Consider the following 10,423-nt stretch of genomic DNA (forward strand, 5'->3'; position numbering starts at 1 on the left):
GGGACCATGATCCAACGACCCGGTCTGTGGCTCGTAACCGTTGTGCTGGAGCCCTGCAAATCTCTTACTACTTCCCGGCATCCATGGCTTCTCTTCTGATTAGCCCTAATGGTGCACACACATCTTCAAAAGAAGAGCTGCGGACACCGGCCGGTAGGAGGCGATTCACGGGGCTTGCGTCCAGTGGTCACTGAGAGCTGACCTGGGCGATTTACCATTTCTGCTATCGTGTGACATTGCTACCAATGCAGTAGTCCTCCCTGATGTTTCCTTACTCCACTTTCCAAGTTTTTTAAGCAATAATTTACCTTATTGTGATCGACCTATGATGCCATCTGTACAGTTTGAGAACTGTATAAACGTATTTGTGACACTTCTATTTCCAGAAGCCGGCATGTCTGAAACTGATGTTAGTGCCTCAACCTCTCTTTTTCAGATGATTATGCCACATTGACTCCTGGGTATGCCCCGTAAAGTCTACTCTCCACCCCAGTTACTTCAGTCATTGTTACAGTTAGCACAGGCATCCATTTCATTGTTTGCTCTGGACATGTTATCGTTGCTCAGGTATAAGGTGAAGAGTTAAAATGTCTGTACTTTTTTTCAGACATTTAGATGGGAATGGTCACATCTGTGTTTTATCACTGGAGATAAGTAGAGTAACTAATACAAATGTGGGAAGGCATTCCAAGGTAACGGTGTTGCGTTATTAAAATGTCTTCACAGGTGTCAGGCAGACGAAAGAGCGCTAACTCATTGATGCCTGGAATCCACAAGACCTGAGAAGTTCTCCAGTGATGTCTGACACCTACAGCGCCTTGTAAAAGTATTGTTAGCCGCTACAACTTTTCCACATATTTTTTCACACTGCACCCATAAACTTAAATATTTTTGTATTGGGATTTTATGTGATACACCACGATAGCCAGCATTTGTGATGTAAAGGAAATGATACGTGGTTTTCTCAATACTTTTAAAAATATAAATCTGAAAATTGTGAGGTGCATTTGTATTCAGCCCCCTGAGTCAGTACTTTGTAGGACCACCTTTCACTGCAATTACAGCTGCAAGTCTGTCTCACCAGCTTTGCACATCTAGAGGTGACATTTTTGCCCCATTCTTCTTTGCACACTCGCTCTTGCTCAGTGAGATTGGATGGACGTCTGTGAACAGCAAGTCTTGCCACAGATTCTCAATGGGATTTAGGTCTGGACTGTGACTTGGCCTTTCACACATATGAATATTCTTTGATCCATTGTAGCTCACGTAGTATGTTTCAGGTCTCTATTCTGCTGGAAGGTGAACCTACTCTACAGTCACAGCCTTTAATGGGTTTTCCTTAATGGGTTACCCTATCTTTAGCTCCATCCATCTTTCCATCAACTCTGACCAGCTTCCCTGTCCCTGCTGAAGAAAAACATCCCCACCTATGCTGGTGGCAGCATCCTGCTGTGCCAGTGGGGATGTGCAGTGTTAGTTTCTCACCACACATCGCATTCTTCATTTAGCCTAAAAAGGTCTATTTTGGTCTCATCTGACCAGAGCATCTTCTTCCACATGCTAACTGTGTCCCCTACATGGCTTTTTGCAAATTTGAAAAAAGACTTATGGCTTTCAAAAATTTTTTTCTTGCCACTCTTCCTTAAAGGCCAGATTAGTAGAACATGCCTCTAATAGTTATCCTGTGGACAGGTTCTCCCACCTGAGCTGTGAAACTCTACAGCTCCTCCAGAGCGACCATGGGCCTCTTGGATGCTCGTATGATTAGCACTCTCCTTGCTTTGGATGACAGTTGAGGTGGACGGCCATGTATTGATAGGTTTGCAGTTGTACCATACTCCTTCCATTGTTGAATGATACGTTAAACAGTCCTCCGTGAGATGTTCTGAGCTTCGGCTATTTTTATTTATAACTAATGATGAGCAAACTTGCTCAGATAATGTGTTATCCGATCACGCTAGGGTGCTACCCGAGTGTATTTGGCGTGCTCAAATAATATGTTTGAGTCCCTGCTGCAGCATATCCCGCCGCTGTTTGACAACAGCAACACATGCGGGGCTTGCCTAAGAAACACAATCCCTACATGTGTTGCGGCTGTAGAGCAGCCATGAGATATGCAGCCGCGGGTACTCGAACATATTTTACGAACACGCCGAAGACACTCAGCACCAAGGCTTGCTCGGAAAACGCCTTATCTGAGCACGTTCGCTCATCACTATTTATAACTTATCCCTGCTTTACTATTCTCCATCACTTTATCCCTGACCTGTCTTATGTGTTCCTTGGTTTTAATGATGCTGATTGATCCCTGATGTTCTCAAATAAACCTCAGGCCTTCACAGGACAGCCATAGTTATCCTGAGAAGCAATCACAACTTGACTCAGTTTACTACTTAAGTGACTTCTGGAGACAATTGGCCACTCGGGATTCTTATTTAGGGGAATCATACTATGGAGGGTGCTTAACTCCTTTACCCCCAAGGGTGGTTTGCACGTTCTTGACCGGGCCAATTTTTACAATTCTGACCACTGTCCCTTTATGTGGTAATAACTCTGGAACGCTTCCATGGATCCCGGTGATTCTGACATTGTTTTCTCGTGACATATTGTACTTCATGTTAGTGGTAAAATTTCATTCATATAACTTGCGTTTATTTGTGTAAAGAATGGAAATTTGGTGAAAATCTTGAAAATTTCGCAATTTTCCAACTTTGAATTTTTATGCACTTAAATCACAGAGATATGGCACACAAAAAACTTAATTAACATTTCCCACATGTTTACTTTACATCAGCACAATTTTGGAACCAAAAATTTTTTCTTAGGAAGTTATAAGGGTTAAGATTTGACCAGCGATTTCTCATTTTTACAACACCATTTTTTTTTAGGGACCACATCACATTTGAAGTCACTTTGAGGGGTCTATATGATAGAAAATACCCAAAAATGACACCATTATAAAAACTGCACCCCTCAAGGTGCTCAAAACCACAATCAAGAAGTTTATTAACCCTTCAGGTGCTTCACAGGAATTTTTTTAATGTTTTAAAAAAAAATGAACGTTTAACTTTTTTTCACAAAAAAATTACTTCAGGTCCAATTTTATTTTTTATTTTACCAAGGGTAACAGGAGAAATTGGACCATAAATGTTATTGTGCGATTCGTCCTGAGTACGCTGATACCTGATATATGGGGGGGAACCACAGTTTCGGCGCATGGCAGAGCTCAGAAGGGAAGGAGCGCAGTTTGACTTTTTAAACGGAAAATTGGCTGGATTTGAGATCGGACGCCATGTCATATTTGGAGAGCCCCTGATGTGCCTAAACAGTGGAAACCCCCCCACAAATGACACCATTTTGGAAACTAGACCTCCCCAAGGAACTTATTTGGATGTGTGGTGAGATCTTTGAACCCCCAAGGGCTTCACAGAAGTTTATAACGTACAGCTGTAAAATTAAAAAATCATTTTTTCCACAAAAATGATCTTTTCACCACCAATTTTTATTTTCCCAAGGAAAACAGGACCCCATAAATTATTGTGCAATTTGTCCTGAGTACACTGATACCCCATATGTGGGGGTAAAACAATGTTTGGGCGCATGGCAGAGCTCAGAAGGGAAGGAGCGCCGTTTGATGCAAAATTGGCTGGAATTGAGATCGGTCGCCATGTCATGTTTGGAGAGCCCCTGATGTGCCTGAACAGTGGAAACCCCCCACCAGTGACCCTATTTTGGAATCTAGACCCCAAAAGGAACTTATCTAGATGTGTAATTAGAACTTTGAACCCCCAAGTGCTTCACAGAAGTTTATAAAGCCCAGGCGTAAAAATAAAAAAAATCATTTTTTCCACAAACATGATCTTTTAATCCCCAATTTTTTTATTTTCCCAAGGGTAACATGATAAATTGGACCCGAAATGTTGTTGTCCAATTTGTCCTGAGTACGCTGATACCCCATATGTGGGAGAAAACTACTGTATGGGCACACGTCGGGGCTCGAAAGGGAAGTAGTGACGTTTTGGAATGCAGACTCTGGTGGAATGGTCTGCGGGTGTCATGTCGCGTTTCGAGAGCCCCTGATGTGCCTAAACTGTGGAAACCCACCACAAGTGACCCCATTTTGGAAACTAGACCCCCCCAAGGGGGTTGAGCACTTTGAACCCCCAAGTGCTTCACGGAAGTTTATAACGTAGAGCCAGAAAAATAAAAAAATCATTTTTTTCCACAAAAATGATATTTTTGCCCCCAATGTTTTATTTTACCAAGGGTAACAGGAGAAATTGGACCCCAAAAGTTGTGCAATTTGTCCTGAGTACGCTGATACCCCATATGTGGGGGTAAACCACTGTTTGGGCGCATGGCAGAGCTTGGAAGGGAAGGAGCACTGTTTGACTTTTTCAACGCAGAATTGGCTGGAATTGAGATCAGACGCCATGTTGCATTTGGAGAGCACCTGATGTGCCCAAACAGTGGAAACCCCCAGTTATAACTCCAACCCTAACCCCAACACACCCCTAACCCTAATCTCGCCCTAACCCTAACCCTAGCCCTAACCCTAATAGGAAAATGGAAATACATTTTTTTAATTTTATTATTTTTCCCTAACTAAGGGGGTGATAACTGGGGGTTTGATTTACTATTTATGGCGGTTTTTATGTTTGGCAGCTGTCACACGCAAAAAGACGCTTTTTATTGTAAAAATAGTTTTTGCACCACCACATTTTGAGAGCTATAATTTTTCATATTTTGACCTACAGAGTAATGTGAGGTCTTATTTTTTGCGGGACGAGTTGACGTTTTTATTGGTACCATTTTTGGGCATGTGACATTTTTTGATCGTTTTATTCCGATTTTTGGGACGCAGAATGAACAAAAACCAACATTTCATGAATTTTTTTTTTTTCTTTTTTTTTTTTTGGGGGGGGGAGGGGTGCGTTTACACCGTTCCGCGTGTGGTAAAATTGATAAAGCATTTTTATTCTTCGGTTCAGTACGATTACAGCGATACCTCATTTATATCATTTTTTTTATGTTTTGGCGCTTTTATACAATAAAAACAATTTTATATAAAAAAAAATTATTTTTGAATCGCTTTATTCTGTGAGCTTTAACTTTTTTATTTTTTTTGCTGATGACGCTGTATGGCGGCTCGTTTTTAACGGGACAAGATGACGTTTTCAGCGGCATTATGTTTATTTATACACGTCTTTTTTATTGCTTGTTGTTCCACTTTTTGTTTGGTGGTATGATAAAGCATTTGTTTTTTGCCTTTTTTTTTGAAGGGGTTCACTAAAGGGGTTAACTAGCGGGACAGTTTTATAGGGCGGGTTGTTACGGACGCGGCGATACTAAATATCTATTTTTATTTTTTTATTTTTTTTTTTACAAAAAAAAGGGAATTTTTTTTATTTGGGTTTTTAAAAAAATTATTTTCACATATGATTTTTTTTTTTTAAAAAAAACTTTATTATATTGTCCCAATGTGGGACATTACTATAAAGTGTCAGATCGCTGATCTGACACTTTGCACAGCAGTGTGTCATATCAGCGATCTGACAGGCACTGCTGCAGGCTTTCTCAGCGCCTGCTCTCAGCAGGCACTGAGAAAGCCGCCTCCCTGCAGGTCCCCGAAGGCCCCAGCGGCCATCTTGGATCTGGAGGCCTGCAGGGAAGGAGGCCCTCGGAATAGTGCGATCACATCGCGCTGTTCTGAGGGTCCAGGGAAGCACGCAGGGAACCCCCTGCGCGATTCTTCCCTATGCCCCCGGTACACTGCAATCATGTTTGATCGCAGTGTGCCAGGGGCTAATGTGCCGGGGGCGGTCCATGACCGCCCCTGGCACATAGTGCCGGATGTCGACTGTGATAATCAGCTGACACCCGGCCTTGATCAGCTGCGCTCCCCCCGTGAGCGCCGCTGATCACATATGACTATCCCGTCCATGGGAATTAAGTCCCAGGTCACATGGACGGGATAGTATGTCAGATGGCAGAAAGGGGTTAATACCATTTTCAGATCTATATTTTTAAAATAATTATAAAACCTTGTATCATTTCATTTACCCTTCACAAATATTGGCTACTAGCTGAAGAGCCTGGCGCTGCCCGGGCATAGTAACTAACTACGGTTAGTTAAAACAAATTATAATGATTATATCTATCTATAGAAAGCTGGGTGTATAGCCCCGCCCACTCCGCATAGCCACATTCACTATAATATCCCACATCATCCCGTCAGCCAGAGCCACCGGACTACTACCCCTAATATCCCACATCATCCCGTCAGTCAGAGCCACCGGACTATTACCACTAATATCCGACATCATCCCGTCAGCCAGAGCCACCGGACTACTACCCCTAATATCCCACATCTCATCAGCCAGAGCCACCGGACTACTACCCCTAATATCCCACATCATCCCGTCAGTCAGAGCGACCGGACTACTGCCCCTAATATCCCACATCATCCCATCAGCCAGAGCCACCAGACTACTACCCCTAATATCCCACATCATCCCGTCAGCCGGAGCCACCGGACTACAACCCCTAATATCCCACATCTCATCAGCCAGAGCCACCGGACTACTACCCCTAATATCCCACATCATCCCGTCAGTCAGAGCGACCGGACTACTGCCCCTAATATCCCACATCATCCCATCAGCCAGAGCCACCAGACTACTACCCCTAATATCCCACATCATCCTGTCAGCCGGAGCCACCGGACTACAACCCCTAATATCCCACATCATCCCGTCAGCCGGAGCCACCGGACTACTACCCCTAATATCCCACATCTCATCAGCCAGAGCCACCGGACTACTACCCCTAATATCCCACATCATCCCGTCAGTCAGAGCGACCGGACTACTGCCCCTAATATCCCACATCATCCCATCAGCCAGAGCCACCAGACTACTACCCCTAATATCCCACATCATCCCGTCAGCCGGAGCCACCGGACTACAACCCCTAATATCCCACATCTCATCAGCCAGAGCCACCGGACTACTACCCCTAATATCCCACATCATCCCGTCAGTCAGAGCGACCGGACTACTGCCCCTAATATCCCACATCATCCCATCAGCCAGAGCCACCAGACTACTACCCCTAATATCCCACATCATCCCGTCAGCCGGAGCCACCGGACTACAACCCCTAATATCCCACATCATCCCGTCAGCCAGAGCCACCGGACTACTACCCCTAATATCCCACATCTCATCAGCCAGAGCCACCGGACTACTACCCCTAATATCCCACATCATCCCGTCAGTCAGAGCGAACGGACTACTGCCCCTAATATCCCACATCATCCCAACAGCCAGAGCCACCAGACTACTACCCCTAATATCCCACATCATCCCGTCAGCCGGAGCCACCGGACTACAACCCCTAATATCCCACATCATCCCGTCAGCCGGAGCCACCGGACTACTACTCCTAATACCCCACATCATCCCGTCAGCCAGAGCCACCGGACTACTACGCCTAATACCCCACGTCAGCCAGAGCCACCGGACTACTACCACTAATATTCCACATCATGCCATCAGAGCCACCGGACTACTACCCCTAATATCCGACATCATCCCATCAGCCAGAGCCACCAGACTACTACCCCTAATATCCTACATCATTCCGTCAGAGCCGCTGGACTACTACCACTAATATCCCACATCATCCCGTCAGCCAGAGCCATCGGACTACTACCACTAATATTACACATCATCCCATCAGAGCCACCGGACTACTACCCGTCAGCCAGAACCACTGGACTACTACCCCTAATGTCCCACATCATCCCATCAGCCTGGGGTGAGAATCAGAGCGCTGAGGGATTTACCCTATCTTCCATACCAGAGATCCCTTTAAGAGAGGCCTGGGGTCAGTACCAAAGCGCAGAGTGGAATTGCCCTAACTTCCATACCAGGGATACCTTTAAGAGAGGCCTGGGGTTAGAACCAAAGCGCTGGATGGAATTGCCCTCACTTCCATACCAATGATCCCTTTAATTGAAGCCTGGGGTAAAAATCAGAGCGCTGAGGGATTTGCCCTATTTTCCATACCGGAGATCCCTGAGAGACCTGGGGTCAGTACCAAAGCGCAGAGTGGATTTGCCCTCACTTCCGTACCGGCGATCCCTTTAAGAGACCCTGGGGTCAGAACCAGAGCGCTGAGTGGAACGGTCCTAATTCCAAACCGGAGATCCCTTTAAGAGGGACGATGTGCCTATGGGAAGGAGGATGTGTGATGGGTATATGGGCACGGGAGGGGGTGATTCATTTCTGTCATGTGCTCTCTGCTCCTTTCTGGGGGCAGACAATGGCTGGGAGCTTATGTTCCCGGGGATGTTAGATTTCTCCCATCCAGTCAGTGCCTGCTGAGGTGTTGTCGAGTGGGAAAACTGTTGCTCATAGCAACCAATCACAGCTCAGCTTCTTTTAAACAGCTCTGGTGAAATGAAAGATGCTTTGTTATTGGTTGGTGATACACACACACACTGTACATATATTCAATTTTATATATAGATTTTGTGTTGGTATGTCACATAAAATCCAAATAAAACACATGTATGTTTGTGGGTGTAACGTGAAAAAATGTGGAAAAGTTCACTGGGTTTGAATACATTTTTAAGGCACTGTGGATGTTAGCAGTAAAGCGTCTAAATCTTGTCAGGTGTGCTATATCTCCATGGATCAGATTTATATATACTGCTCAAAGAAATAAAGGGAACACAAACAGCCTGTTGCAAATGGAATAGTGTTCCCTTTATTTTTTTGAGCAGTATTTATTTTTCCATTACAGTGGGTATGGGAAGTATTCAGACACCTTTAAATTTTTCACTTTTTTTCATTGCAGCCATTTGGTAAATTCAAAAAAGCTCATTTTTCTCTCATTAACCTCTGCACCCCATCTTGACGAGAAAAAACAGAAATGTAGAAATTTTTGCAAATTTATTAAAAAAGAAAAACCTAAATATCACATGGTCATAAGTTTTCAGACCCTTTGCGCAGACACTCATTTAAGTCACATGCTGTCCATCTCCTTGTGATCCTCTTTGAGATGGTTCTACTCCTTCATTGGAGTCCAGCTGTGTGTAATTAAACTGATAGGACTTGATTTGTAAAGGCTGTCTATAAGACCTCACAGCTCACAGTCCATGTCAGACCAAAAGAATTATGAGGTCAAAGGAACTGGCCAAGGAGCTCAGAGACAGAATTGTGGTAAGGAAAAGATCTGGCCAAGGTTACAAAAGAATTTCTGCAGTACTCAAGGTTCCTAAGAGCACAGTGGCCTCCATAATCCTTAAATAGAAGAAGTTTGAGACTACCAGAAGTCTTCCTACACCTGGCCGTCCAGCCAAACTGAGCAATCGTGGGAGCCTTGGTGAGAGAGGTAAAGAAGAAACCCAAGAGCTCCACAGATGCAGTAGGGAGATGGGAGAAAGTTCCACAAAGTTACCTATCACTGCAGCCTCCCATCTTGTACATTTGAAGAAATATAATCACAGGACATGCCACAAATTGTACAACAGGTCTTCATCCCATCAATGTGACTTTCAAAAAGGGAATCTTGACACCCATTTCTGTTGTTGGAGTGGTGGGCATAATTCTTTTGCATGGACTTTCCAATCACCGCTCCCTGGAATCCGCTTGCAATGGGCTACATGCTCAAGATAGATGCAAGTCCTGTTGGTAAAACCCATAGATATACCTTACATTTACAAGATGGAGATGCCTGCAGATACTGTGATCAGTCACTGGTTACACAGCCATAAACTGTGCTGCTCTGTGTGTTCTGACCTCATTTTATCATAGCATTACCTTTTTCAGTAATTTGCCCAGAGTAGCACGTCTGTGGGCTTGCACCAGACAGGCTAGCCTCTCTCCTTACTAACTATCAATGAGCCTTGGGAGTCCATGATCCAATACTAAGTTTATAGGTTGAGCTTCTGCATACCAGAAACATAAGACAATATGTATTGTTTGGAGACATTCGGACCTGGTCATACAGCCATCACAATTTGGGCTCTAGGATCCAAGGAGTAACGTTTCTCCTGGGGGAGAGTGACATGCCAAGCCTGACATGCCATTAGCGTTCTAGTCCTTTTCCTCTCTGAAGAAACAATTTGCAATTTCGGCTCTGTTGCTCAGAATCTTACACTTTCCCCTTTTTTTTGGGATCTACATTGAGGACTGACTCATCAATTCCGGACAAATCTTTCCCACTGATGAGGACTTCCATTGTCATGAGATGATATTGACTGCACCGGTCAGTGGTTGTAGGTTTCAGGCTCTTCGTGGTGGATTTTTAATGCTGCAGGTTTTCTAAACTTTGGCAAAAATAATGTGGTCTTGCCATGAAAATTACAGTAAAAAAAAAAATTTGGTACATGTGAATGCAGATCAAGTTTTGC

Source organism: Dendrobates tinctorius, unplaced genomic scaffold (assembly GCF_039654945.1).
Source record: "Dendrobates tinctorius isolate UK_male_01 unplaced genomic scaffold, ASM3965494v1 ptg000147l, whole genome shotgun sequence".
Lineage (NCBI taxonomy): Eukaryota > Metazoa > Chordata > Amphibia > Anura > Dendrobatidae > Dendrobates > Dendrobates tinctorius.